Source organism: Clupea harengus, chromosome 6 (genome assembly GCF_900700415.2).
Source record: "Clupea harengus chromosome 6, Ch_v2.0.2, whole genome shotgun sequence".
NCBI classification, from domain to species: Eukaryota; Metazoa; Chordata; class Actinopteri; order Clupeiformes; family Clupeidae; genus Clupea; species Clupea harengus.
The window spans coordinates 13,252,522-13,260,021 of NC_045157.1; the positions used below are offsets into that span (position 1 = coordinate 13,252,522).

General features: G+C 44.7%; 1 protein-coding gene across 4 annotated transcripts in view; it reads right to left on the bottom strand.

Annotated features, from left to right (window-relative positions):
• Positions 1-7,500, bottom strand: part of LOC105908124 (USP6 N-terminal-like protein) — a 33,577-nt gene that overhangs the window by 16,109 nt on the left and 9,968 nt on the right. The window lies entirely within an intron of this gene.

Genomic DNA, 7,500 nt, shown 5'->3' on the forward strand with positions numbered 1-7,500 from the left:
AAGGGAAATCTTTATAATGTAAGTACAATAATGACATTAAACATGTCAAGTTGTCAACACAACATTTAGGACCTTTCAGGAGGTATAATGTGCCAATTTAGTTCAGACCATCCCATAAAAAAAATTCAAATACAATTGAAAGTAGATAGATAGATAGATGGATACTTTATTAATCCCGAGGGAAATTTAGGAATGTGGCATAATTGTGAATTCTATGGACCATTTTTTTCCCTTCACCAACACAACGCTAGTGTTTTGACCTCCAAAATCACTCAAATAAAACCAAAATCAACCAAAATGTAAGTGTGAGGGCACTTGTTTTAAAGACAGAACTGAGGGATTATTTGATAGCAGACTGTGCTCTTCCTATGTAATAATGAGACATAAACCACATGACCGCTGCCATAAAAACGTATGTGTTATTATTAGGGCTGTCAGCATTAACGCGTTAATCTATGCGATTAATGCGATCAAATATTTTCACGCAGTTAACGCAACTTAAAAAAAAAAATATTATTATTATTTTTTTTTATTTTTTTTTTTAACTTTAGTTTAGTTTAGTTAGGGCTGTGTAGGCTACGGTTAACTCGCCTTGCTCCTATATTGATGTCAGGTGAAAACTTATGAGTGAAACAATAATACACAAGAAACGAAACACAGCAAGTTACTATTAGATTCATTACACCAAGAATCAGAGCAACAACAGATTACAACACAGCTGGCTAATAAGTGCTAACGTCTGCCACCAACTGGGTAATGAATGAATGGTGTGCTAACGGTCACATATTAGAACGTAACGTATCTAAATTAATAATAATTACATTTTACCTTACAACGAACTAACACAGTTCATAGAATTTAAACATAGGTCACTTAAACATATTTATCACAGTGTGAGACAGCTAAATAACTTAGTCATTGTTTTTGAGCGTGCAAGGGAAAGCATAATTTAATAGAGGCTTACTAGACATGTGCGTTACTAACTGTCACAGTTGTCAAAGTAAAAGTCTGTCAACAGAAATAAATACAATAGTGTGTGCGTGCAGGGATGGATTACCGAACGGGCTGAACGGGCCCAGGTCCAAGGGCCCTTGAGCTCAGGGGGGCCCTAAACCAGAGCCTCTGCGTGAAGTCGCTGTTATTAACTTTGCTTGCTGTCAATTGTTTTTCGACTTTGTATATGTTAATATCAGAAGTGGGTTAAATGTATCTCTTATTTGTGGTTGGAAGCGGTGTATTTTGTTACACGTCCTGACCAATGGTTTCATAATCCGTCCATGTGTGCGTGTTCATAGCAACAATACACTACAACATGAAACATTAAATCACTCCAAGCAATATACATTTGCTGACCTACAGTAAATAAGATGCTATTTGTTTTTACTTGAGGTTATTTCAATAATTGACAATTTTAAGCTTGGCCTACCATTTTATGGGAGCGATGAGGGACAGGTGGGGCTTGAAAGCCCCCCTTGTTCAAAGTGGGGAATGACAGAAAAAGTTTGAGAACCACTGTGGTAGTTGAAGATGGAGAGAGCTGAGGGATTGTTGGGCGGAAAGTCTCTGTTTACGAGCCAAAATGACGGAACAATCGACAAAACTGAAGTTGTATGTAGCATTTGTCAAGCTGAATTTAGCTATCACAGAAGCAGCTCGTCTTTAAGTTATCACCTTAATGCAAAACACATTGAGGGGCACCATTGTGTTTAAAAATAAAAAAAATTACAATTAAACAACAGTGTCTAAAATTCACGCTGTATGAAGTGATTACTCGTTAATTTATAAGATTTAGTCTTAAGAAGAAAAACAAACTTTAAATCGCGATTAATCGATTAATAGCGTTTCTCACGCGGCAAGGAAACGTAAGACGGTTGTGATTGCTACATACGACGACCTTCTCGAATGCTCTTAAATAGACCTCAAAGTGTTGGACTGCAAGTGCAAGGGCTAGCGTCTCCTTTTCAATTGCTGAGTACCGGCGTTGCTGATTGTTAAACTTCTTTGAGAAGTACCAAACGGGGTGTTGGATCTCATCCGCACCTGACTGCAAAAGGACAGCGCCAGCACCTCGATCACTCGCGTCAACCGCCAGAAAGAAATTGCCAACACAGGAGCAGAACAGCCAACACAGGAGCAGAAAACAAAAGTGCCAGCACACATTATTGTCAGCAGATACCGATATCCACTCGTGGAGCGCACAAGTGGACCAACAAGATCACTAACAACAGGATCAAATGACTGGCCCGGACTGGTTGACGGCTTCGGATTCATGGACTTCTCAAGAGTGACAAAGGAGGAATTAGATGACTCACAAAAAGAACGAGAGTCAGGATCACGAGAGACTGAGCGCTCCTTACTCTCCAAAGAGTTTTCCTCCACCAAGGCGCGAGTAAACGCACAGGTGGGGAACACATTGAGATGTTACTGAGCGCTCCTTACCCTCGGATGAGTTTTCCTCCAACAAGGCGCAAGTAATCGCACAAGCGGGGAACACATCGAGATGTTACTGAGCGCTCCTTACCCTCCGAGGAGTTTTCCTCCACCAAGGCACGAGTAAACGCACAGGTGGGGAACACATTGAGATGTTACTGAGCGCTCCTTACCCTCCGAGGAGTTTTCCTCCACCAAGGCGCGAGTAACCGCACAGGCGGGGAACACATCGAGATGTTGCTGCACACACCCATGGCTCAACAGGCTCAACAGGTTCAGCAACCTGAACCTGTTACCTCACTCTGCATTATGTAAACTAACATTGTCATTGTTGGTGATTTAAATATCCATGTCGACAACCCCTCCTGTCAGTTTGCAGCAGATTTCCTAAGTGTGCTTGAGTGTCTTGGCCTGCAGCAGCATGTTGAGGTTCCTACTCAAACCAAGGGGCACACTCTGGATCTGGTTATCACTGACTCTGCTCCCATCAGTATCCTACAGGTTTATGATCTCGGTGTGTCCGACCACAAGGTGGTCTCAATGGCCTTGACTTTTATGCTGCCTACTATTAGACCTAAGCGTCAAATGTCTTTCCGGAACTTGAAAAGCATTGACTCAGCCCCTATGACCATGGATCTCCAGCTCATCACCTGTCTAGCCTTTGCATCAATGGATGAATTAGTGGAACTCTATAATACATCCCTGAGCAGTGTTTTTGATCTCCATGCCCCTGTCAAGTCACACAAGGTACATTTCTCACGCTCCACTCCCTCCAACTCCCTTAAAGATGCTTGCTCACAGTTCTATTTCAGCTTAATCAATAAAATCCCTGGCAACTCTAAACAGCTTTTTTCCACCATAAACCATCTCCTGAAGCCACAACCATCCTCTTCAACTGAGCAATGCAAAATCTTCATTGACTTTTTCAGATCCAAGGTCAACAACATTCGCTCTCTGATGTCCAGCTCTCCATCTCTGCTTCCCTCTGACACCAACACCTTATCTTACTTGTGTATATTACTCGTGTGCTGTCTCCTCTACATCTCCCTGAGGTTCAGGAGAGCCATGTTGAGGAAATCCTCAGAAAAATGAAATCCTGTACCTGTACCCTGGACCCCATTCCCACTGCTCTGCTCAAGTCACACATCCCCACTCTTAGTCCTTTCATCACCAAAGTAAGTTGTTAACCTTTCCCTTCAGTCTGGCTGTGTCCCACCTGCTCTCAAGGTTGCGGTCATCCATCCCCTTCTCAAAAAGCCCACCCTGGACCCGGAGGTTCTAGCCAACTACAGGCCTATCTCCAACCTTGCCTTCCTGTCCAAGGTGTCAGAGATGGTAGTTGCTTCTCAACTTCAGGACCACCTCAAACACAACAACTTGTCAGCCCACAGCACTGAAACAGCTTTGCTCAGGGTGACGAATGACCTGCTGATGACAGCCGATGCAGGATCACCCTCACTCCTCATCCTTCTGGACCTGACTGCTGCATTTGACACAGTGGCTCACAATATCCTCCTAGAGCACCTCCACATCACCATTGGACTATCAGACTCTGCACTCAAGTGGTTTCGCTCCTGCCTTCTGGCAGAACTGAATATGTCTCACTGGGAAGATGCAAGTCCAGACTGCTCCCTGTCTCCTGTGGTGTTCCGCAAGGGTCGGTCCTCGGCCCCATCCTCTTCATTATTTACATGCTCCCCCTCGGTTGTGTCATCAGTAAGACATAGGATGTCTTTCCACTGTTATGCTGACGACACACAGCTTTACATAAAAACTGCCCCAGCCCCTCTGCAGATAAAGGCATGGATGAACAACAACTTTCTCCAGTTAAACAGTAGCAAAACCGAAGCCCTTTTTGTTGTCACTCCACACCAGGTTCAGTCATCCTCCATAACTCATGTCACCTTCGACGGTCAGGTCATACCCCTCTCCTCCACAGTCACTAATCTGGGAGTTAGTTTTGACCCTCACCTGACCTTTAATGACCATATAAAACACCTGTGCAAAAACATCTCCAAACTCCGCCCTACTTTAACCCTGTCAGATGCAGGAAAGCTCTTCCACGCCTTTATCTCCTCAAGACTGGACTACTGTAATTCACTCTTCACTGGGATCATTGGCAAGAACATCCAGAAGCTGCAATACATTCAAAACAGCGCTGCCAGGATCCTGATGAGAGTCTGGAAATATGAGCACATAACACCCATTCTACACTCACTACACTGGCTCCCTGTCTCATTCCGGATGCTCCCGAATTAGCCCTAGTCCATACATTACATCACCAATATCATTACCCAGAATAAACGTGACTACCGGAATTGGCAAAGATTTCCGAACACCAACAGCTACACTGCCGGTAAGCACGTTAGATTTTAAATGAATTTGGTGGAGTGGAACAATGGTTGAGCCCATCTCAAAACCACGAACAAGAACGCTGGTGCCAATCTTGGATTCACCGGAGAGAGGCAGAACCCCTTGCAAAAGAAGCAACAGTGAGGCTCCAGTATCACGGAGAATGTGCACTGGTGTAAGGTGTAGCCCACCAGGCAGCGACACAAAACAGTCACTGAGAAAGAGTTCGAGTCACTGGTGGATTCTACCATAGACAATGCTGGATGAGGAGTAGCTTTAATCAGAGTGACCACTTTCGCAGCCTGTTTCTTTTCTAACACAGGACACTCTGCCACCAAGTGCCCATGCTTCTTGCAAGAGAAACATGCTCGCTCTGGGCTACTGGAAGAACGGGAAACTCTCTGTGTGGAATTGAGAACGATCAGGCCTGTGCTGGTATCTGGAGCAGACCTGATGAGTCAAAGCAAATTCGTCAGCCAAGACAGCAGCTTCGTGCAGAGTATCAACCTGACACTCATTGAGGTAGGTGGCAACTGCGCCAGGGAGGCTGTTTTAAATTCCTCCAGCAGGATTAACTCCCGCAGCATGGCCTGGCTACCCACCTCCTTGGCGGAACACCAATGGTTGAATAGCGTTTCTTTCTTCCGTGCAAACTCGATATGCGCTTGACGGTCAGTCTTTTTACTCTGCCTAAAGCGCTGCCTATAGGCTTCCGGAACGAGCTGGTAACCGCGTAAAATGGATGCTTTAACTACATCATAGCTAGAACTCGACTCTATGGAGAGTGACAAATAGATTTCCTAAGCACGGCCAGTGAGAACTGACTGAATCAACAGCGGCCAGATTTCCCTGGGCCACTTTAGGGTCAAGGTGACCTTCTCAAAATGTCTCTCTCCACAAAAGGTGGAACAAGTCTGACATTCCTATTAATATCGAAAGATCCAGTGTGTGCCAGATCCAGGTACTCTTCTCTAGCCCTTAACTCCAGACGTTTCAACTCTAAATCATTTAAAGCCATTTTACTCCTCCCTCTGATTATCTAACTCTCTTTGATAGACAGCTCCTTTATGCGAATTGTCTCTGATATCCACCGGTGGCAAGACTCCTTTCTCAACTAAATAGGGCAGTGTGACTGACTTCAAGATATGTTTCAGACGTTTTTCACCGCTACTCAATTCATTCTCAAAGATAGCTGCTATCAGCTGGTCTTTAGTCAGGCGGTGAAACGCCCCCTCCGATGGATTGGCGGAAAACTCCTGTGCCACAGAAGTCATGATCACCCAACACTACACAAAACAAAATCGAAATGGCTGCAACTCTACAAAACTTCCACGAAGTGGTCAAAAAATTCCCCAAAATGACCACAAAAGCACTTCCAAATGGGTCAGTCACGCCAACACACAAACAGGATGATTAAAAGGTTTAGACTACGAACGGGTCTAAAAACCCGGAAAACCAACAGCAGCCAAATCTAGCCCAACCTTGGTTATGACCAACCCGTACAGCACTACCACTGTAGTGCACACTCAGAAAACTACAAGGCGACGCAAAAACGTGAGTATAAATTGGGTGATTTCGCCGCTACACTGCAACCCCTACTTACCTATGAAAAGGGGAACCCTCGCTAGCGTACCCTCGCTAGTCTTCAGTGGGTTCCCTACCCGGTATACTTTTTACTTATTACACACAAACGCAACACAGAACTTTTGAACGGTTAACACAAGTAGAATGATCGTCTCGACGTTCGGAACGGGACGTGAGGCCACTGGCAGGATAACGCGCCCTCATCCACGGCAGGACACGGTTTATTAAGGGAACGGCTCCACCCCCGAATATAGGTCACACCTGAAACCTATTAACGAAACAGAAAAGAGCAGGCACAAACTAAAGAAAAGAACTACGCCACCCGGAGGTTAAAGAGGACCAAAACAGTCTTTCAGTCTTTCAGTCGTAACAGTCACCTACCTCTCCGCTGATGACTTCTTTACTGAAAAAGCTGCCGCCATTAGAGCGCAACTGTCCTCCTAAACAAGTTTCACCTTATCTGGCCCTTCTTTTTTCTATTTACACCACTTCCTTAGGTGAGATAATTCGTTCCCCCGGGCTCTTCTGTCACTGTTATGTAGATGACACTTAACTGTACTTGTCTTTCCCCCAGGATTACTGCACAATATCGGCTCAAATTTCTGCATGCCTCAGTAAAATTTCAGCTTGGATGATGGATCACCACCCTTTCTTTCGAAAGCTGAGCTCCTGGTATTCCCAGCCAACCTGGCTATCCCACAAAATATTAACATCCAGCTTGGTTCATCTTCATTGACCCCAACCAAATATGCATGAAACTTGGGAGTTATATTTGATGACCAACTTAATTTCTTTGAGCATGTAGCTTCTTTCTCGAGGTCATGTCGGTTCACACTATAATATTTGGAAGATCAGACCCTATCTCACACAATATGCTACACAACTTATTATGCAGGCCCTGGTTATGTCTTAACTAGACTATTGCAATGCAATTTTAACAGGCCTGCCTGCATGTGTAGTGAGACAGTTGCAGATGATTCAGTCTTTGATCAACCCAAGAGGACAGGTGTAACTCCTCTGCTGGTCACCCTTTACTGGCTCCCTGTAGCTGCTAGGATCATATCTAAATCCCTCACTCTGGCCTATAGGACAGCCACTGGATCGGCCCCTTCCTGTTTAAATGCTATGATTCAG